Source organism: Hylobates moloch, unplaced genomic scaffold (genome assembly GCF_009828535.3).
Source record: "Hylobates moloch isolate HMO894 unplaced genomic scaffold, HMol_V3 SCAFFOLD_4, whole genome shotgun sequence".
Lineage (NCBI taxonomy): Eukaryota > Metazoa > Chordata > Mammalia > Primates > Hylobatidae > Hylobates > Hylobates moloch.
The window spans coordinates 15,107,650-15,130,057 of NW_026652279.1; positions in this window are offsets into that span (position 1 = coordinate 15,107,650).

Consider the following 22,408-nt stretch of genomic DNA (forward strand, 5'->3'; position numbering starts at 1 on the left):
AATGTCCTGTAGCATTTTCTTCTACAGAAAGTAGCAGAAAGTGTAGTAGTTTCATAGCTTCTGATCTTAAAATTAAGTCTTTAATCCATTTTGAGTTGATTAAATATATGGTGAAAGATAGGGACCCAGCTTCATTCTTCTGCATATGGATATCTTGTTTTCCTAGCACCATTTATTTTATTTTATTTTTTTGAGATGGAGTCTCACTCTGTTGCCCAGGCTGGAGTGCAGTGGCGCCATCTCAGCTCGCTGCAACCTCAACCTCCTGGGTTCAAACTATTCTCCTGCCTCAGCCTCCCTACAGGCGTGCACCACCATGCCGGCAAAATTTTGTATTTTCAGTAGAGACGGGGTTTCACCATGTTGGCCAGGTCTTGAAATCCTGGCCTCAGGTGATCTGCCCGCCTCAGCCTCTCAAAGTGTTGGGATTACAGGCGTGAGCCACCGTGCCTGGCCTCTCGCACCATTTATTAACGAGACTGTCCTTTCCCCTGTGTATGTTCCTGGGCCCTGACAACCAGCTTTCTGAGCTTTAGCTTCCTCATTTCTAAAATGGGAAGAATAATGGCTACTATTTTTGAAGGTTGTTCTGAAGATTAAAGGCAATAATATATGTGAAGGGTTTAGTATGAGGGGCCTACCTGTCAAGCATTCAATGAAAATTGAGTCTATTATGCAGTGAGTTTGAATCTTGTGAATTCTGTTATGCAAGAAATAAAAATTGGCTTGTTTTCTGTAACTCAATCTAATTTGCAGCTCAGAACCCCCACCCCACTCCCTCATTTCTTGAGGCTGGCAATACTCACAGTCTGCTCAAATCTTAGCCCTGCCAGTTACTAGCTGGGCTACCTCATGTGGGTTATTCTGCAGTTCCTCTTTCAGTGTCCTCTTCTGTAGGTTAAACTGGTTATTATAGCATAAAATCTGGCACTGTGAGCTCTGAAGCTGAAACAGACCCAGTAGTCCCAGAGACAGTTTTTTGGATAAAACCTAGAAATTGACCCTTCTGGTCTTAAAACTTGAAACTTATATTTCTCTGACTTCCTCAGGAAATGACCTTAAGGCCTCTCAAAAAAAGTTTCAAAGAGGCCGGGCACGGTGGCTCACACCTGTAATCCCAGCACTTTGGGAGCCTGAGGCGGGTGGATCACGAGGTCAAGAGATCAAGACCATCCTGGCCAACATGGTGAAAACCTGTCTCTACTAAAAATACAAACATCAGCTGAATGTGGTGGCCTGCGCCTGTAGTCCCAGCTACTCAGGAGGCTGAGGCAGGAGAATTGCTTGAACCTGGGAGACGGAGGTTGCAGTGAGCTGAGATCGTGCCACTGCACTCCAGGCTGGTGACAGAGCGAAATCCCGTCTAAAAAAAAAAGGATCAAAGAATTGAACCTCACCAGATCACCACATCCAGACAATGAGATGCCAGACCTTTCATTTATCATGATTGCTTCCTTGCCCCCTCCCTAGTTCCTGTTTTCTTACACACCGTTACATTTCTTCCCTGCTGTGTAAACCCCTAGTTTTTGTTGGTCAGGGAGATGGATTTGAGACAGAGCTCCCAGGAGCTCCCATCTCCTTGGCTGCAGTACCCGATTAAAGCCATCTTCCTTGGCAATAATTGTCTCAGTCATTGGTTTCCTGTGCAGTGAGCAGCAGGACCTAGGCTGAACCCTGGTATTTTGATAACAAAACCAGGAGTCTGCTTTTGCATCCTGGTTCATCTATCTCAGAGCTGTGTGACCTTGGAGGAATTCCTGTACTACTTTGTTTCTGTTTTCCCCATCTGTAAAGTGGGGCTAGGACTACCTAAAGTGTGAGGATTAAGCCTCTTTGAACTGTGCCCAACACATAGTGATCACTCTATCAAGGTTAAATATAGTCTTATTTTTCAGGGAACTATGAAGAAATTAGTGTTTATGTTTCCATTTTCCAGAGGCATCCACTGTTAACATTTTAGTGTATTTGTTTTATTAATATTTTTGTATGTAACTTTTCAAAATATAGTAATGTTCTATTAGACACCTGGTTATTCTTTTTCTTACATCATAGCCACTTCCTCCATGTCATTGGTTTTTAGAAACCCATTCTTTATTAGCACCTTATTCTGTCATATGATGAAATTTATTTTTTCTTCCCCTATTGTGGATTTACGTGGTGTCTAAGTTTTTTCTATGACAAGTGCTTTTTTAACAAATAGCTTTAGGCATACATTTCTGGACCATTTCTTTGGTTACTTCCTTTGTCTAGAGTCCTGTCTGTGTAAATGCTAGGTCCCAGAGCATGATTGCTTTTAAGTCTTTTGACAAATATATTGTTAAACTGTGCTCTAGAAATGCTGCACCAATCCTATGTTCTCAGCAGCCAGATTTAACAGTGTTCATTTCACCATACCTTCACCAACATTCAGTGTTCTTTTCATTCACTCACTTTTGTAAGTACTCTACTCTTATCTCTAGCCCAGTGATGTCCAATAGAGCCTTCTGCAGTGATGGAAATGTCCAGTATCAGCACTGCCTAACCTGGTAGCTACTAGACACATGGGGCTATACAGTCCTTGAAATATGGTTAGTGAAACCAAGGAAGTGAATTTCCAACTTAATTTAAATTTAAATAGCAACATACAGCTAGTGGCTACTGTATTGGGGAGTTCATTTCTGAACTCTCTTTACCATGAACACAGAGTGCATTATTGCTGTAGAGCTCATATAGGGCTCTCTTCTATCTGTGCTGGGAGCTGGGTGACACAGCAGGACAACCACCAGGGATGATTACTTGGAAGGGATCTTCCTTTTTTTTCTTATGTCACTCAGCAGTGTTCCCAGAAGGCCACCAGCCCCGAGTGCTGGGGACACTTCTTCATTATGGGGGATTTAAGTTGTGCACCCAGTAATTGACTATATTCTCTTCTCTGTTGTCCAGGGTTGCTGCTTCTCATACCCTGTTATATTTAGACCTATTTCCAGGGTGCTACAGAAGCCCCAGAAAAGCCGTCTCTGTTGCTTTGCCACCTGGCTTGTGTGTTTGTTTGGAAATTGATGAGCCTGCTTCCTTCTGCCTCTTCAACAACAGATGACAGTCCTTGCTTAGAATCTAGGGTTTCGGTTTCTCCTCAAATGCTTAGCTTGTAACATATTCAGTATTGTTTGTTCTGTCCATGTAACTAGTGACACAGTATGGCTCACTGCAGGTCTGAGCTCAATACCTCTGATGGAGAGTCAGCCAGGTCCCTTTGCAAAGTGTCGCTCCATCTGCTCAGCCCTGACCAGCGGGGCCAGAATTGAATGAGACCAAACTGCCCAAGGAAACAGCTGCCAAATGCCTCTTGGCAGACATGGAGATGCCCTGTGGCCTACTCCTGACCACAGCAGAAGAGAAATTAATGTCATACTGTATTGTCTAGTTACTTAATTCTTGGCAAGCCCAAGCTATGGATAATCTCATTTGTAAATAGATCAAATCATTTCAAACCCCTAAAAGAAACAGGCCACAAGAAACGGTAAAAATGTTTGAATCTGCTCTTTGGTAGAAAAGGACGTTGTAACTTGTCTAACTGTTCTAAAAGTAAACCTACATTGGTCCCCTGTGGTCTGACTATCATTGCCTTTTCTTTTTATTTATTTATTTATTTTTTAACTTTACTCTTTTTTTGTTGTTGTTTGTTTGTTTGCTTTTATTATGCTTTAGGTTTTAGGGTACATGTGCACAATGTGCAGGTTTGTTACATATGTATCCATGTGCCATGTTGTTTTGCTGCACCCATTAACTCGTCATTTAGCATTAGGTATATCTCCTAATGCTGTCCCTCCCCCCTCCGCCCACCCCACAACAGTCCCCGGAGTGTGATGTGCCCCTTCCTGTGTCCATGAGTTCTCATTGTTCAATTCCCTCCTATGAGTGAGAACATGCGGTGTTTGGTTTTTTGTCATTGCGATAGTTTACTGAAAATGATGTTTTCCAGTTTCATCCATGTCCCTTCAAAGTACATGAACTCATCATTTTTTATGGCTGTATAGTATTCCATGGTGTATATGTGCCACATTTTCTTAATCCAGCCTATCGTTGTTGGACATTTGGGTTGGTTCCAAGTCTTTGCTATTGTGAATAGTGCCGCAATAAACATACGTGTGCATGTGTCTTTATAGCAGCATGATTTATAGTCCTTTGGGGATATACCCAGTAATGGGATGGCTGGGTCAAATGGTATTTCTAGTTCTAGATCCGTGAGGAATCGCCACACTGACTTCCACAATGCTTGAACTAGTTTATAGTCCCACCAACAGTGTAAAAGTGTTCCTATTTCTCCACATCCTCTCCAGCACCTGTTGTTTCCTGACTTTTTAATGATGGCCATTCTAACTGGTGTGAGATGGTATCTCACTGTGGTTTTGATTTGCATTTCTCTGATGGCCAGTGATGATGAGCATTTCTTCATGTGTTTTTTGGCTGCATAAATGTCTTCTTTTGAGAAGTGTCTGTTCATGTCCTTCACCCACTTTTTGATGAGGTTGTTTGTTTTTTTCTTGTAAATTTGTTTGAGTTCATTGTAGATTCTGGATATTAGCCCTTTGTCAGATGAGTAGGTTGCAAAAATTTTCTCCCATTCTGTAGGTTGCCTGTTCACTCTAATGGTAGTTTCTTTTGCTGTGCAGAAGCTCTTTTAGTTTAATTAGATCCCATTTGTCAATTTTGGCTTTTGGTGTTTTAGACATGAAGTCCTTGCCCACGCCTATGTCCTGAATGGTATTGCCTAGGTTTTCTTGTAGGATTTTAATGGTTTTAGGTCTAACATGTAAGTCTTTAATCCATCTTGAATTAATTTTTGTATAAGGTGTAAGGAAGGGATCCAGTTTCAGCTTTCTACATATGGCTAGCCAGTTTTCCCAGCACCATTTATTAAATGGGGAATCCTTTCCCCATTGCTTGTTTTTGTCAGGTTTGTCAAAGATCAGATAGTTGTAGATATGCAGCATTATTTCTGAGGGCTCTGTTCTGTTCCATTGATCTATGTCTCTGTTTTGGTACCAGTACCATGCTGTTTTGGTTACTGTAGCCTTGTAGGCCTTTTATTTTTTAATCATAACTTATAGTTCCACAAATTGAAGAAGAGACCAGGAATTTACCCACATAAACTGTTATATCTGAATTCCCTCTAAGGCAAATTCTATCCAAAATAACTGGGATGATGAGAGACAGCCATCTTAGATGTTGGCTATGTGTTTGCTTAGTGTCTGGTATGATGCTCAGTGCTTTCTATGGATTATTCCTTTTAATCCTTACAATATTCTTCTAGAGGCAGTGACATTTTAATTCTCATTTGCAGTTGAAGAGGTTTTTAGGATAGTGGCTTGCCTAATATCACCCAGCTAGTTAGTGATGAAACCAGGATTGCAATACAAGCAAATTGACTTCACAGGTCTATATTGCTACCTCCTGTACTAATAATTACAACAGTGAACATTTGGGGGCCACTTTCTATGTGCCAGAAACTGTGCTATGCACTTCATGTGAATTATCAGAGTTTTCTTCTTTTGTTTTTTTTTAAATTCTCACAACAATCTTACAGGCTGTGGATATTACTCTCACCCCCAATTTATAGAAGAGTAAACTGAGGCTTACGGACTTGAAGGAGATTGACTAAAGTCAAATGGGAGGGAAGTGGTGGACCAGGATGAGCCCACAGATGAGCTCTCCCAAGAGCTGAAGTTCTTAGCTACAAGGCTGCATTCCTTCCCCTACCAGTTTGAGGATTTGTCCTGGGAGGTAGCCAGAGTGTTGCTTCTTAGGGATTTCCAACTGATAAGTAATACAATAATATCTTTTTAAATTAAACTATGAGTTAGGGCAGCACTACAGATTTGTGGTGATAGAGTAGAAGAGATTCATGGTATAAATCAATGCTTCTCAAACTAGTAGTCATGGTGAAGTACTAGGTTTTAGTTTAATTTTGTTTTGAGACAGTCTCGCTCTGTCACCCAGGCTGAAGTGCAGTGGTGTGATCTTGGCTCATTGCAACTTCAGCCTCCTGGGTTCAAGTGATTCTCATGCCTCAGCCTCTCAAGTAGCTGGGACTACAGGTGTGTGCCACAATGCCCAGCTAATTTTTATATTTTTAGTAGAGACAGCTTTTGCCATGTTGGCTAGGCTGGTCTTGAACTCCTGACCTCAGGTGGTCCACCTGCATCGGCTTCACAGAGTGCTGGGATTAAATGTGTGAGCCACCCCGCCTGGCCAGTACTAGGCTTTATTTCCAGTTCGTCATAGATCTGTTCATGGCCTTACTTCCAACGCAGCTTGGGCCACACCAAACTTACCAGGGAGCTAGCACCCCAAATGATCTATACCTGGTTTGGTGAGACAAGCCACAGACCCTATGCTCAGATGTCTCAGCATTGTCATCAACTTGCTGTAAAAGTTAGTAAACATATTCTCAATTTCTTTATTGATCTTATTTTAGACAGCTAAAAAATAGTTCATGAACCAGTGCTAGGATGGGCCACAGTTTGAGAATCATTATTGAAAAATGAAAGCTTTCAGTCTCAGAATTCAGGAATCACCAATTCTGGTTCCTGCATGTACCTTGCTGTTTGGCTCTCAAAAAAGTGAGCTCTGTGGCTCACTTAATCTCTCTGAGTTCAACTTCTTTGTCTGTCAATAAGTGGGTTTGGAGCCGAGAAATATAAGATCCCTGCTAGCTCCAAGGGACTGTCATTCCATGTTGATTTTAAGAGTCTTCTGTGCGGCAGATGCCAGTGGCCAGGAGCATGAGAACAACTTAAAATTTAGAACATATCAAAATGCTGTGTTTCTTGACAAGCCTGGCACAAGAGAGTTGGGAGCTTTGCCTAATAAAGTGCTCTTATGATTTATAGCCAGTGACATCCTTTTGTTTGACAAATGAATTTCAAGGGCACCAGAGTAGGTTGAATATGCTGAAAATCAAAGTGTGCACAATGTGCCAAAGTGAGCTGTGTGTGGTAAATCTTTGAGTTTAATTACAATGATAGTTAAAATAACAGGAAATATAATGAGGCTTGTGAAGTATAATTCCCTTGTTGGTTGTTAAGTATGGTTTCTTTCAACATCAGTCAGGAAGCCAGGCCCGGGGTCCTGGGTTTCTACGTCAATCGTGTTTGAGAAAGTGATTCAAGGGCCTCCACTTCTATGGTAGCTTCAGAGGGATGCTTTTATTCTGCTTTCTAAATTCTTGCCATAGAAAGTGGCTGGCAGCCTTGACATCTTATCCCATTTGTTTAGAAATGCAGAGTCTCAGATCTCACCCCAGGCTGAAGAAATCAGACTCTGTATTTTAACAAGACCCCCAGGTCAACTGTGTGCGTGGAGACAGCAGCTCAAGGCCACTGAAATGTATGCGGAAATGGGAAAGACGGAAGCAATGCTCTCAGTGGCCTGTTGTACACCAGATCCTGTGCCAGGTACCAGGGATGGGGCCTGAAGGGGACAGAACTGGTCCCCCTCTCCAAGAAAGAGGACCGCCTAGTCACTCATGTCACACGACTCGGTGCTGTGATGGAGCAAGTGAGTGGCACCATAAGCGTACAGAGGATGGACACCCAACCCAGACCTAGGGAGTTGGAAAGGCTTCCCAGGGAAGTGGCTTTTTGGCTGAGACACGAAAGTGTAATCAAAATGAAGAGAAACATGCAGTTGTTTCTGGTGAAGGCCATGATATGGGGCAATAGGGACTTGCTTTGCTTTCTAGCCTGAAGGAAGTTTAAGGCAGGTGTATAGTTGGCCCCTGCTTCCCCTAGACCAGGGGCCGGCAAACTATGGCCCATGAAGTAACTCCAGCCTGCTGTTTCTTTTTATACATAAAGTTTTATTGGATTACAGCCATGCTCATTTGTTTACACACTATTTGTAGCTGCTTTTGTGATACAACAGTAGGGTTGAGTAGTTGCAACCAAGAGACCTAGTCATTTAAAATGAAAAATAGTTACTAACTAGCCCTTTCCATAAAAAGTTAGTGGACTCTTTCTAGACTAGTGGTTCTCAAATTGTTTCTAACTCAGTAGAACATATCAAAATGCTGTGCTCAGCATCCCTGGGAAATTGTTAGACATGAAAATTTCCTGGCCCCACCCTAGACACATTGAATCAGACACTCTGGGGATGAGGCCCGGCGATCTGTGTTTAACACGTCCTCAAGGTGCATCTGATGCACGTGCGGTCTGAGAAACACTACCTCATATCCAGCTCCTCCGTGCTTTGGGGTCGTCACATACTCACTTCTCTCTGGACTAGCTTTCCTCAGATCATTGTGTGCCTGGCTTCTTCTGTCCTTCAGGCCTCAGCTCAAGTGACCCTCCTTCAGGAAGACCTTCCTTGAACACCAGTGTAAAGATGCCTCCTTGTCCAGTCTATACCATCATCTCACTCTTATTTTGCATGTCACACCCTCTATTTCTCTCACCATCTTTTTTCAAATTGACAAATAATTGTATATATTTATAGGGGGCAATGGGGCATTTTGATATGTGTATGCATTGCAGAATGACTAAATCAAGCTAATTGACATATCCAGCACCTCATCTACTTAACTTGTTTGTGGTGTGGTGAGAATGTGTGAAACCTACTCTTCTAGGAATTTGGACACATACAATACATTATTAACTATAGTCACCATGCTGTACTATAGACCACTAAAACTTACTCCACCTGTCTAAACTTTTTGCCCTTTGATCAATATCTTCCTATCACCTAACCCCAGATGCTGGTAGTCACCATCCTACTCTCTACTTCTATAGTTTGGACTTTGTAAGATTCCACGTTGGATTAGTCCATTTTCACAATGCTGTAAAGAATTACCTGAGACCGGGCAATTTATAAAGAAAAGAAGTTTAATTGACTCACAGTTCTGCATGGATAGGGAGGCCTCAGGAAATTTATAATTATGGCGGAAGGCAAAAGGGAAGCAATGCACATCTTACATGGTGGCAGGGTGGCAGGGGAATGCCACACTTTCAAACCATAAGATCTCACAAGAACTCAGTATCATGAGAACAGCATGGGGGAAAGCACTATGATCCAATCACCTCCCACCAGGCTTCCTCATCATGTGGGGATTACAATTCAAGATGAGATTTGGGTGGGGACATGGAGCCAAATCATATCACACGTATACGAGAGATCATGTGGTGTTCGTCTTTCTGTGCCGGGCTTATTTCACATAGCATAATGTTCTCCAGGCTCATCCATGTTGTTGCAGATGTCAAAGTTCCCTTCTTTTTAAAGGCTGTGTAGTATTCCATTGTGTGACTATATGCAAAGTCATTCTCTCTTTGCTTCAGTTTCCGCATCTGTAAAATGGGGACGATAATAGCACCAATGTTACTAAGTTGTTGTGGAGAGTAAGTGAGTTAAAAGGCTTAAACCCGGCTCACACAGGTATTGGCTTAAGAGATGATACAATGTTTTAGAAGTTCCCTGGGGTAACTTGTCAGGAGTCACTTGTCAGAGTAGTGAATTGGCTTTGGTTTGGACCCCACATCTCCTGAACTCTAAGCTAAAGTTTAAATATTTTAATAGCTTTTGGAGTACAGGTGGTTTTTGGTTACATGGATGAATTGCATAGTGGTGAATCTGAGATTTTAGTGCACCTGTCACCCAAATAGTATACAGTGTACCCAACATGTAGTTTTATAGGTAAGGAGCCTCTTGTTTTATAGGTAAAGGAGCCAAGGCCTTGGTAGTAACTCCTGGCTGCTCTATTGTTATGGAATACTTTACTGGTCTTAGCTCTTTCATCCTCCAACCACTCTTCCTTATCCCCACTTTCAGGTGAAATACCTGTGGCTCAAAGAGTTTGACTATGTTGGCTAAGGTCACACAGCTGGAAAATGGCAGAGGGGTGGCTCACACCCAGAGGTCTGTGTTCTTAACAGATGTCTGGGACTTAGTCCTAAAGCATCCCAAGTGAACTTGATTTCTACCTGTGGTGGCTCCTTTTGAGGTCATATTATTCTGGAAGAGTAGAATCCCAGCTCCCAACAATGACATAAAGCTCATAGACATCCTTATTGCTGTCTACTGGAATGGCCCCAATGGGCTCTTCTCCGTGGATGCATGATTCAGAAAAATCTGAATAGAGGAAATGGCAAAAGGACAGGTTAGGCTCATTTCCCTCGAACGCTCCGCTTCTTTCATTATGTTTGACACTGTTGACACTGAACTTGGTGCTGCTAGAATAGCCTTTTGCATCCAACTAACTTGCGATCTCAGTGGGGGTAGAGGGGAAAAAAGGATACTATGTGGAAAACTGAATGGTCAAGGTTACTTACAAAGGTAAGGGTGGCCCGATATCCACTTGCCTGTAGGAAAGTTCCAATGAGATGACTACGGAAAAATATTAACATGTGATAAAGAATTGCTAGCAAAACCAAATATATAATTTCTTATGACCTGTGTTTTAAGGGTGAGGCCCCTGTGAAATAAGGCAGGCATGAGATTGATAATTACATAAAGCTAGGTCCTCCTTGTTCAAAGAATTAACAATAAGGGGTGCTGGCTTTCCCAGGCAGTTCAGCTCAGGGCTTTGTAATTACTTTCATCTTGATAACATCCCAGCTTAGGTTATTTTTATTGCTTGAAAAGAAGAAGTGCCCTCAAGTTATCTAAGAAAAGCCAGTCAAAAGCACGTTTATAAAGGTATTGACCTTAAGATAATAAAGTGTGTGGTTGAGGGAGTGTAAAGGCATATCGGGTTTCTGCAGGATTCTGAGGGAAGGGGATTGTCATTGGGGAGCAGCAGAGTGGAAGAAGAACTGGAAAACTGGAACCTAGCAAACGATTCAATGCATTCGGATGCCTTTATTGTTTTTTTCCTGACTTTGAGAAGCCAGAAGTAATTACAAATCATAGATATCTATTGTGCTCAATGTTCACATGGCTTTCTTTGAGGCAGCTTCAGTAGTATGAAAAATGCAGGAAGAAAAGAAAATGATTTAAAATAAAAATACAGTTTTAGTGCTGAAATCTTAGCCACAGAAAGGTTCAGTAATCAGAGGCGTTTGAATGGAGCTTTCGTTCTGAAATCTAAAGTACAGACTTTGAGGAAGCACTATGGGACAAATAAAGCCTCTTTCCTGCGTCGCTGAACCAAACGTTGTGAAAATCAAGCCAGCTCTTGGCCTTAAGTGTGGACATGGGCCCATGTTGTGGGATTCAAGGGAAGAAAGTAGCTAGCAACACTCAAAACATCTCTCAAAGTCTTGCTCCAATGTCACAACCCATAATGACAGGTGGGTTTCTTTCTTTGGATAACTGATTTATTGGTAGTAGAAGACTGAACCGCTGTGTTGAGAAGGATTCAGAGGTCATCCCTGGCCTTGGCAAGAAAGAGTGCCACAATTGATTAGTGATGTCTGCTGTGGAGATGAGAGGAGGATGGTTTTGTGTGTATCAAGCAGTGGCTGTCACCAAGTTACTGTTGAGCTAAGGTGCTATCCCAGAAAAGTACTATGCAATGCAAATCCATTACATAGGTTGGACAATGGCCTCATTCTTAATGATTGATTTGGTGAGTTTTAATAGACAAATAGGTCTATTTGCTTAGGTTCTGTGGGTAGATATGTGTCCAGTTGTTCTAAAGGCTAAAGTGACTGTAAAACAAAAGTTGGCAACTTTTCCTATAAAGGGCCAGATAGTAAATATTTTAGGCTTTGCAGGCTGTTCAGTGCTTGTCCCAGCTATTCAAGTCTGCCACTGTCATGCAAAAGCAGCCATAGACCATATATAAACAAAAGGCATGGCTGATTTTCAATAAAACTTCATCTAAAAAAACAGGCAGTGGACCAGATTTGGCCCTTGAGTCATAGGTTTGCCAACCCCTGCTGCAAAGAAACTGCAGATGCCCTCTGGTAGAGGGAATTGTTGATGGACTGTGACTCTGGCATGAAGTGGTTTTGATGAACACTTGTGTTCACAGGTTGAAAACTCGTAAGTAGAGGAGCTTATATAGCGATGACCCATGGTCTCTAGTTTGTTTGCAGGCAGCTCTTACACAAAAGAGGAGGATATCACCGCTTTGTTTTTTGGGCAACGGAGATTATGCCCAAGTGTCTACTTCTCCTTTGGTTTGTAATTATGCAGTTGGTTCTGGAATTTGTTCAGCACTTACATAATGTGAACCAGATTTGCATACCTCATAGAGACTGATTTTTTTTTGTTCCGTATAATAAAATGATACAAAACGGAAGACTATCTCTTTCAAAAACTGAAAATGTTTATGTGTTATAAGCCGCCGCAACTTTCCATAACCACCCACTTCTGGACTTGTCTATACCCATTCTCATCCTGTTTCCTTTGAGGTTGAGTTATGGGTCCTGCTCTGGGCTCCCAAGGCACCTCACATATGCCCCTATTGGCACATTCAACACCTAACTGAAATGAGCTGATTACATATTTTCTTTGGTTAGGGTCCAAGTTGCTTGAGTGGCTTTTGTTTCTCATCTCAGTGTCTGCAACATCTAGTGTAATTCATAGTATATGGTAGATATGTTTAGTGAAAACAACAGAGTATGTTTAGGGAAACAGTGGTAATATGGTTAGTGAAAATAATAAGTATTAATAACAGTCACTAATATTTACTGTGTGCTTTCTTTATGAAAGGTGTAAGGTGTTCTGTATATATTATCTCATTATATTAACCCTATGAATTTTCATTAGTAATTTCAAAATTAGAGTGAAGTGTTCCAGCAACCCCATACCTCATTCCCACCTTACAGATAATAAAAATAAATATGATCATGGAAAATGATATATGAAGAACTTATGGTTGTGAATTGAAATGTGTCTATTTTCTACCTTTCAGTTGTTGAGGTCACAGGAAAGCTTGCGAATAGTTGACCTGTGTTGCATTGAGTTCAAATGCTAATTGTGAACATTTACTAATAGGAAAGTTAAGATAACAGTTCTTGAACAATTAGAAGATGTGGCCACACCAGGCCTGCATTCATCCATGGCAACATGGGTTGTAATGTATAGGGGTTGCCAAACTTTTTTTTTTTTCTGTAAAGGGCCAGATAGTAAATATTTTAGGTTTTGTAGGTCAAAAGACAAAATCAAGGATATTATGTGGTGACTTATATAATCATTTAAAAATGCAAAAACCGTTCTTAGCTCATGGGCTACACAAAAATCCACAGCATGCTGGATTTGGCCTATGGGTTGCAGTTTGCTGACCTCTGATACAGTGGTTGTAGAGGCTTCACTGTGTAGTTAGGGCATCCTCTCTTCAGGTTCCCACAGACCATTCCCTCCCATGAACTGACTGCTGCTTTATTTACACGACCTATTGGACTTTTATAGGTTATTAAGTTTGCACCTTCTAGGCTGTAGGAATGAGCTCAAAGCATAACATCATCCTTCAAATCCTTTATATGTCATGTCTTCAAATAGCTGCTGTCACTGCTGACTGGAAGGGGAATGACGATGGACACTTGAGGGTGGGGAAGAGAGAACAAGGGCCAGCAGGCTCCAGTAGATGGTTCTCTTAGTTTGGACCCATTCGTTAGAACAAAGACTAAGCCTGGCTGTGCCATTAACAAGCTGTGGGACCTTGGTCTAGCTGAGGCTTCCTGAACTTCAGTATCCTCAATCGTACAATGGGGCTGCTGATGCCTGCCTGCCATGCCTACTGCTGTGGAAGCTTGTTCTAAGACTCAGATCACATTCTCTTATTACTTGAAGTTGTATTGGGAAGTGTAGTGTTTCGTATTATTTTCTTCCATATTTAGTATTTTTCAACTTTGATTCATGGAAGATTGAATGAAGGTGAGTTCCAACTGTGATTGGAGGGCTTGAAGACCACATCTTGAGAGGAGAGACTAAAATTGGAGAGCACTTTGTGACCCTTGAATGGGTTAGTTTTAGAAATGAGAGCAAGAAACGTCACCATTTGGCAGGTGATTCTTAGGAACTGTTACTTAATGATGGGAAGTGTCAATTTAGGGACTTAATTAGGGTGTGGACAGAAGCTCCCTTTGGTTTGGGGTCTGGCTCTCAGCCATTGGTCCTCAGACTCCTGTCTCAGCACCGTCACCACTGTGCCTGTCTTTCAGGGAAGCAGTTGTGCTGACCAGGCTCCTGTGACCTGAAAACCAAACTATTAACTTATTCATTTCCAGTGAAAACTGCAGCTGCCAAAGAGATAGAAATGCCCATGCCCAGATGACCACCTGCTTCTCTCCCTCTTAGCAGAACCATGTGGAAAGCCAAGCCCTACCCAGAAGGCTGCTCGGGAAGCAGGGAACTCACATCAGGGTGTTGAATGAAGTAAGTCCACAGGCCGTAGGCAGAGGTTGCCTGTTTTTGTCATCTCCCAGATATCCAGGGATAGCTTTATCCATGATACTGAAAGACTCAAAAGTCTATTTCCTAAAATTTTTCCAAATTGCCTTTAACAAAGAAAGAAAAAAAATTTGTTAGAATAGCATTTGGAAAATCCAGAGAAGCACCGAAAAGAAAATAGAAATCATCTGTAATCCCATTATGCAGTTATAACCACTCAGTTAATGTTTAATGGGTAGTTTTTTTATATTTATACACCCATATTGTTAGCAAAAATGACATTATACACTACAATAGTGTTTTAGAATTACTTTCTCCACATCACATATTGGCAACATTTCCCCATTTCACTATATAGTCTTCTGCAACACGTTTTAAATTACACCACATTTTAGGCTTGTGTAACTGATTTATTGGTAGTAGAAGACTGAACCGCTGTGTTGAGGCTGGGTGCGGTGGCTCATGCCTGTGATCCCAGCATTTTGGGAGGCCGAGGAGGGCAGATCACAAGGTCAGGAGATCAAGACCAACCTGGCTAACATGGTGAAACCCCCTCTCTACTAAAAATACAAAAAAAATTAGCTGGGCGTGGTGGCGGGCACCTGTAGTCCCAGCTACTCAGGAGGCTGAGGCAGAAGAATCTCTTGAACCTGGGAGGTGGAGGTTGCAGTGAGCTGAGATCATGCCACTGCACTCTAGCCTGGGTGACAGAGTGAGACTTAGTCTCAAAAAAAAAAAAAAAAAAATTACACTGCATTTTAATGAACTGTTTCACCACTGTTGGATACTTATATTGTCATTCGTAGGTTTTTGATGCAGTTGCTGAAAATTATTTCTGGAACAAGAGAGATGTAAGTAAGGAAGTAATATATTTGTGGTGACATCATAGGGGTTGAAAGGCCTCCCTACAAAATGTTTTGTTGTTCTACCACCAGAGATGGTTCATAGGCCTAGCTTTGTAGGACAACTCTACCTTCATTTCCTGAGCCGCCTTTATGTAGATCTGATGTTTGACCCCATCCTTCTCTCTCTGGCTACTGTTTCCCGACTGTGTCCCTAACATCTACCACAACTCCTGGTGCATAGCAGGTAGATGTCTCTGTTTCCTGCCTAAAGTTATCTCCGATCACCATTACTCTATACGAAACATCCTATTCATTTTCTTCATAAATATCTACCTCTATCTAAAATATTCTTATGTATTATTTCTATTTCTTCTCAATTAGAATGGAGGCTCCATGAGCACAGGGACCATTGTATCTCATGCACTGAGCACATAGTAAGTGCATAATAAATATCTGGTAAATGAAAAACATATACCAGAGCAATATTACATCAAAGAAACCTGAGCTGCTAGAATCTAATTTGTTGGCCTGGAAAGGTATATAACTTTTTAATATAGTTAAAAATGATGACAAATGTGAACCATACATGACTTTTTGCCTCAATTAGACTGAAGTTGTGCTCATTTTTGGTGGTATTCTCTCAAATAAAATTCTGGGAAGCAGGTCCTATAGATAGAGTAGTTTCTTCTTGCTTTCTCTTTTTTTCCTTTTTCTTTCTTTCTTTTTTTTTTTTTTTTGAGACAGAGTCTCGCTTTGTCACCCAGGCTGGAGTGCAGTGGCACCATCTCAGCTCACTGCAACCTCCACCTCCTGGGTTCAAGCAATTCTCCTGCCTCAGCCTCCCAAGTAGCTGGGACTACAGGTGTGTGCCACTGTGCCTGTCTAATTTTTGTATTTTTAGTTGAGACCGAGTTTCGCCATGTTGGCCCAGCTGGTCTCAAACTCCTAACCTCAGGTGATCCAGCTGCCTCAGCCTCCCAAAGTGCTGGGATTATAGGCATGAGCCACCGTGCCCGGCCTCCTTTTTTTTTTTTTTTTTTTTTGCTCAGCATCTTTATCCTTTAAGTCTCCCCACTCCCAATCAAAGGCCATCAGTGAAAAGCTGGCAGATAGTATTTGGAACACCTGTGAGTCCTTGCCACATCTGGAGTGGGCCTTATGTGTTAGAGGGTTGGGGGTGGGGGTAGCTGAAGAGGGAAGGAGGTTGTGCACAATCCAGAAAGACCTCTGGGTCTTCTTACCTTTGACCTCTTGATTCCAGTAAGCAGGAACCTTCTTTTGTGGGTCAGAATGCAGTCTGTGAAAGAGCTGGGTTGTTCAGATAAGGCTCGGTCATCACGGCACAAAAGGCAGCCCCCTGGGCTTGGTACCTGCCACGAGCTGGGGTTCTTTTTGGCAATGAACATTATCAGTGACATCTTTTGGTCCCCTTTGATGTTGAGTAGAGCTCCGCTCTTCACGTGAACTAGGGAATTGCATGGTACTAACAGTCAGCAAACTTTTTGGTAAAGGGCCAGAGAGTACATATTTTTGGTTTTGCAGGCCAAGGGGTCTTTGTCACAAATACAGTAAGTCTTCACTTAATGTTATTAATAGGTTCTTGGAAACTGCAACGAAATGAAACAATGTACAGCAGGTCCTCAGATAACGTCATTTCATTATAATGTTAATGAGGAAAAAAATTGGTTATACGTGGTTTCACTTAGTGCCAGTTTCCAAACACCTATCAATGGTGTTAAGTAAGCACTCATTGTGCTTAGCTCTACTGCTGTAGCATGAAAGCAGCCTTTGCCAGTATATTCACAAATGGCGAGGCTGTGTTCCAATAAAACTTTATTTATGTATTTATTTTTGAGACAGTCTCGCTCTATATCTAAGCTGGAGTGCAGTGGTGTGATCTTAGCTCACTGCAACCTCCACCTCCCTGGTTCAAGCAGTTATCATGCCTTAGCCTCCAAAGTAGCTGGGATTACAGGCATACACCACCATACCCACTAATTTTTGTATTTTTTTGTAGAGATAGCTGGGGTTTCATGATGTTGGCTAGGCTGATCTCAAACTCCTGGCTTCAAGTGATCTGCCCGCCTCAGTCTCCCAAAGTGCTGTGATTACAGACATGAGCCACTGTGCCTGGCCTCCAATAAAACTTTATAGAAACAGAAGGTGGTCTGGATCTGGCCCCTGCACACTGTAGTTTGCATGCCCCTGCACTATAGCATTGTAATTATAAATGTGAATTCTGGAATGAAACGCATCTGGTTTCAGATGCCAGCTCCATGGCTTTCTGGTGGTGTGACCTTGGGGAGGACACTGACTCCCCTGAACTTATTAAAGTTTGGAGGAATCAAAGAGCTCTGATGAGGAAAATGCACAGGCCTTCACATTGCTGTTATGAACTCAGAGAAATTACATCAGGAACACTGTGTACCTTCTACTTAGAAATAGAATCTCTTTAGTAGGAGAGAAAAAAAAAATCCCATTTTAAAGCAGAAGGTTAGGCCTTCTTTTAACCTCGGCAAAACACGATCCTGTGGCCACTTGAGGCTCTGAGCAACATAAGGGATCAGAAAGGAAATTATCTACCAAAAATATTTTGCTTTAAAAATCAAGGAGTAAACCAGACAGTAACTGGCATCCTTTAATATGTTAACTTTATTTCTCTTCAAGAAAATAAAGGTACATTTCTAAAATCAAACTTCCCTCCATTTGCCATGAAAAATGTATTTTAGAACAGACTGAAAATCCTCAAGGTGCCTGCAAAACCACCTCCGTGCAGTCCAGCCAGAGCTGTCTACTGCAGAGCCGCTCATGGCAGTGACTGCTCAGCAAAATCCGGGGGGGATTGCTTAATGAGGGGTGAAGACAATATGGACTCAGAGATGTGGCCAGTTGTTTTTTCACAGTTGGTAGGCAGTGTTGCAGGTGCATTCTCTTAATGAGGGTTAATTTGTCTCATATTTTAATCTGACAGAATCTGGCCATGTTGTTATGTATTCCTCGGAGGTAACTTGCTTGTTCTTAGTTGGCATAAAGAGAGAAAATGGAGCATAATTTGGGGGTTATTCGAACGATAGAGCGACAAGCTGGAATTGTAAAAAAATCTTGCTTTTTTAGTGCCCAGAGTAACATTTACATGGAAGAAGAGCATTTTAGCAGAAATGGCAAAGATGAAGGGGGGATAAATTACGTTTCTGGGAGACTCTAGTTTGCAGCCGTTCACTATACAAGGAACTGAATCAAGCAAACAGACTAGAGGTGTGATTTTGCACAGCATCTGCAGTTTTGCCGGTTTCAAATATCGCTGCCTACAGTGTATGCCATGGTTCCTACCTTAAGAGTGAATACAGATTCTGTTTACGAAAAAAACACATTTTTTACTAAAAAATTGTAAAATAATAGCTTATTGTAAAAAGTTAAAATTAGTGAATAAGGTTGATAATTTTTTTTTCCCTAACTGAAATCTCAGTCAGATGTAAGTACTGTTAAACTGCCTGGATATGTTTTGAATTTGGGGAGGGGTCATACGTAGGTATCTATGTGTACATTCGTGGTATCTGGGACAGTTCTTGTACTTGCACAAGACAAACCCAACTCAGACTAGCTTACACCAAAGTGAAATCAATTGCTTATATTATTGGGAAGTTCAGGTGGGGATCTGGCTTCCGGCATGATTCGATCTGGGATTAATTTGAAGTCTTCCCTCTTCTTTCTGCCTTTTGCCTTTTCCATCATTTAGTTGTTCTTCTCTTTTCATTTTAATCAACCGCAGATGGATTTCCTTCACTTGGTGAGAAAGATGCTCACCCGCACCCCCAGACTCACAATGCACCTACTCAGTGATTCCTGTAGAAGGAGGAATGTCTGCAGCCACAACCCTGTAGATCCATCCCTGGGAAGGACAGTGTCTTCTTGCTCTGTTTTGGCCATGTTCCTACTGCTTAGACCAATCTCTGCAGCTAGTGGGGATTCTAACAGGCTGGACTTGGGTTACCTCTTATCTCTGTGCCCAGGTGGGGTGGTGGTTATCATTGGATGTTGCAAATGACAGTACCACATGAACTGAAGGGAGGGAGTTGCTGGCACTAGAAAAAGGAAAGAATGCTAGTTAGACACACGTGCACACACATACATTTTAATTTAAAAAAAACAAGAGGGATGCTCTATAGAATCTCTGCTATTCTGTAGCTTCATTTTTCACTTTGTGTACATCTGTGTGTGTGTTCTTATAGCTTTCTTTTTAAATACTGTATAGTCCTCTTACATATGCTATTTAGCCAAAGGAAGATCCATTTAAATAAATGCAATCATATAGCATCCACCTCAGAGCCCTTGGCAATTTATATCTTCATGTTTGTGTGTCTTTGGCTATCCCCAAACTCCTAATTTCATTAAATAGATTTTTTTTTCTTAAAGCCAGAAAACAAGAGATGTCATATTAGGTGTCAGATTTGCCATCATCAGCCAAAAAGAAAGTAGAGCTTCCTAAACATTCAGGAAGCCCTGACTTGTTCTTTATTGCCTGGAATTCCACCTCAGCAGCGCCTTTCCTTTTTGCTTGAAAAATGAAAATCTTAGCTCTGGAGGAGTGATAACGTTAGCACTGAATCACTTTTACTCCTTAAGGTAAATGAATGTTTTCTAAGCCTTTTTCCTCTATGGGGGTTTGGTGGGAGGTGAGAGAAAATCTTGGACCTCTGAGAACAAGAGTGCTCCTTGGCTGGGGGACGGTAAAAGGGTCAGTGGGAGAGAAGTAAAGAGGGGTGAGGATAACACCAAATACATAGGTGGTTCTGGGGACACACTGGAGCTCAGTGCTTCATTAGATAAAAGTCAGAAACTTCCTTGCCCCTTGGAGATTCAGCTCCATTCCTACCAGACCCTGTGAGTCCAGCATCCCCTCATTTCTGCCTGTGTCTTTCTGCCTCTACTCTGCCCTCATCTGGGCATGCTGCTTTGATCTTTGTTAGTTAATATCTGAACAACAAAGCCCAGGTCTTTCCCTGGTTTCCACAGAACACCAACTCACACCCTAGCAACGGGTGAGCATAGGAACTATTGAAAATTTGCGGGTGCGCACGGACAGGAGCAATGTTAGGATCCATGTGGCTCTTTCTGCCACCTCCTGCTGCCACCATGTTTCTTTCTATCTTCCTATTTGCCTCCCTTCTGGAATCCAAAGACATCCTTCTTGTGCCTTCTACAGAATAGTTCTGTACAAAGTTCCTGAGTTTTCACTTTATACCACAAGCACTTTTCAAGAAGTAAAATATTGTTCTCCATCTGGCTAGAGCAATGGAAGGGAAAGAACAAACGTGTTTTATCAGGCAGGCTTGATTTCACACTCTTGTTCTTTTGCTTACTGACTGTATAACTGGGCCAGTTACTAAACCTCCCCATATTTAGTAACTGGGCCAGTTACTAAACCTCCCCATAAAGATGGCAGTAATAATGCCCACCTCAAAGCATTGCTGGGAGCATGAAATGAAGTGGGGCTGGCAGAGAGCACACGGTCTGGAGACTTGTGGGGCTGGAGGAGAGGAGGCCATTGAATGGCCCGTTGGGGGTTCTTAAAGGTGTGTTGACAGAGCTGGGTCTTAGAAAGTTCTGGGAGCACAGAGAAAGATGTATGGTTCAGGTGGGTCCACGTAAGTGCTAATGAGCTCTGGGGCTAAGACAATAGCAAATTTGAGCCACGTCATGAGAGTGTCAACTGAATTTGATAATTTACTAGATTCAACCTTGGAGTCAGCTTCTGTTCATCACTTACCCTCTGCATTTATGTTTGTGATTTACTACTATCCACTCATTATGCATATAGCATGTTTTTCTAATTACATATTATTTTCTAATGGCAGCCAAGAGAATGCCTCAGCAAGGTTTGTACCCTTTACTCTGGTTTCCAAGCATGAGGGCTACTTCTACTGTGGTGCCCAGGTGTAGGCCCCGGGAGAGTAGGGCCCTTTAGTAAATATTAAGTGAGCCACCATCTTTGTGCTTGTTCACCATAGATGAATTGAGAGGTATGAAACATAGACGTCCTTGGTGAATTCTTTGGAAGGAAGAGAATCTTTCTCCCAGGCAGAGTTGCAAACACCTCTCTACAAATGGTAGTTACCTCTGATCACAATGATTATCCAGAGTAGGTATCTCAGTAAAATTCTGTTGCTGCAATTTTTGACATCTGTATTGAGGAGATAATTGATGCTACTCTCATGCCTACTGTGTGGGGTGGGATGGTTAAAGGAGAGGCAGAAGAGTATTTGCAAGAAAAGGTATTGGAAAATGCCATGAGAAACTGTATATTCAGACAAAACACAAACTGTCAGGAATGAGAGTTTTCTGTTTTGGCGAAGTCACATGGGCTTTAGAATTTCCGCCAAATCTCAGGTGTGAATGCTGAAATTACCTCTAGGCTGTTTCAACTAAATCATATGATTGGTACTCCTTGGTAAGCCCTGTCTCCAAAGGCTTGGCAACCAAGAAGGCTGCTCTTTTGTTGGATCATTGAAGAGTTCTCAAACAACTTCCCTAGTGTTTGAGGAACCAACTGCCTTCTCTAGGCTGGCAGCTCCTTTGGTACAGCCTCCTGCCTTGTCCCATTCTTGAGTTTATTTGCTATGGGGTAGATATAGCATGAAATTCCCAATTCTGTTTATGTCTGTCTTGAACCATGTTTATCAGACTCATCACTCCTTAATTATGAAACGTTGAGATGGACCTTTGAAATGGAAGCCAAATCGTATTAAAGGTTTAATCACGGGTCTTCAAGTTGTAAATTGTTTGTGATACCCTCTCTCTTTCTACTTGTGCAAAGCAAGTTTGGTATCTAAATTTCTGTAAGGTCATTGAGCTAGAAGAGCTTGGATCTACTGTAAACTTGTTGAAATTATAAAGAAAAGTGTGTGTAAGGATAATAGTTTCCTGTAACATATACTACATGTTCATTTAATCTTTTTAGATGCAAGTCCTCATTACTTAGGTCTATATTTGGGTTTCTTTCCTGGGTGAGCCCTGGACAAGTGAGTCTTGCAAGCCAAACTTGCTCTGCAGAATGATCACCTAGTCTCATGGCCTGAAATCGCTTAAGTGCTACTTGAGAGTTCGGTGTGGGAGTTGGTGTCAGGATTTCTCTTTCAACAGGGTCTGGGACCTTCAAATCTCACTCCCATGGGTCCATGAGACCCATCTCACAATGAAACCAAGGAAATTTTCCTGAGCTACATAATGTTCAGATCTGCCTAAGGGCTTGTGAG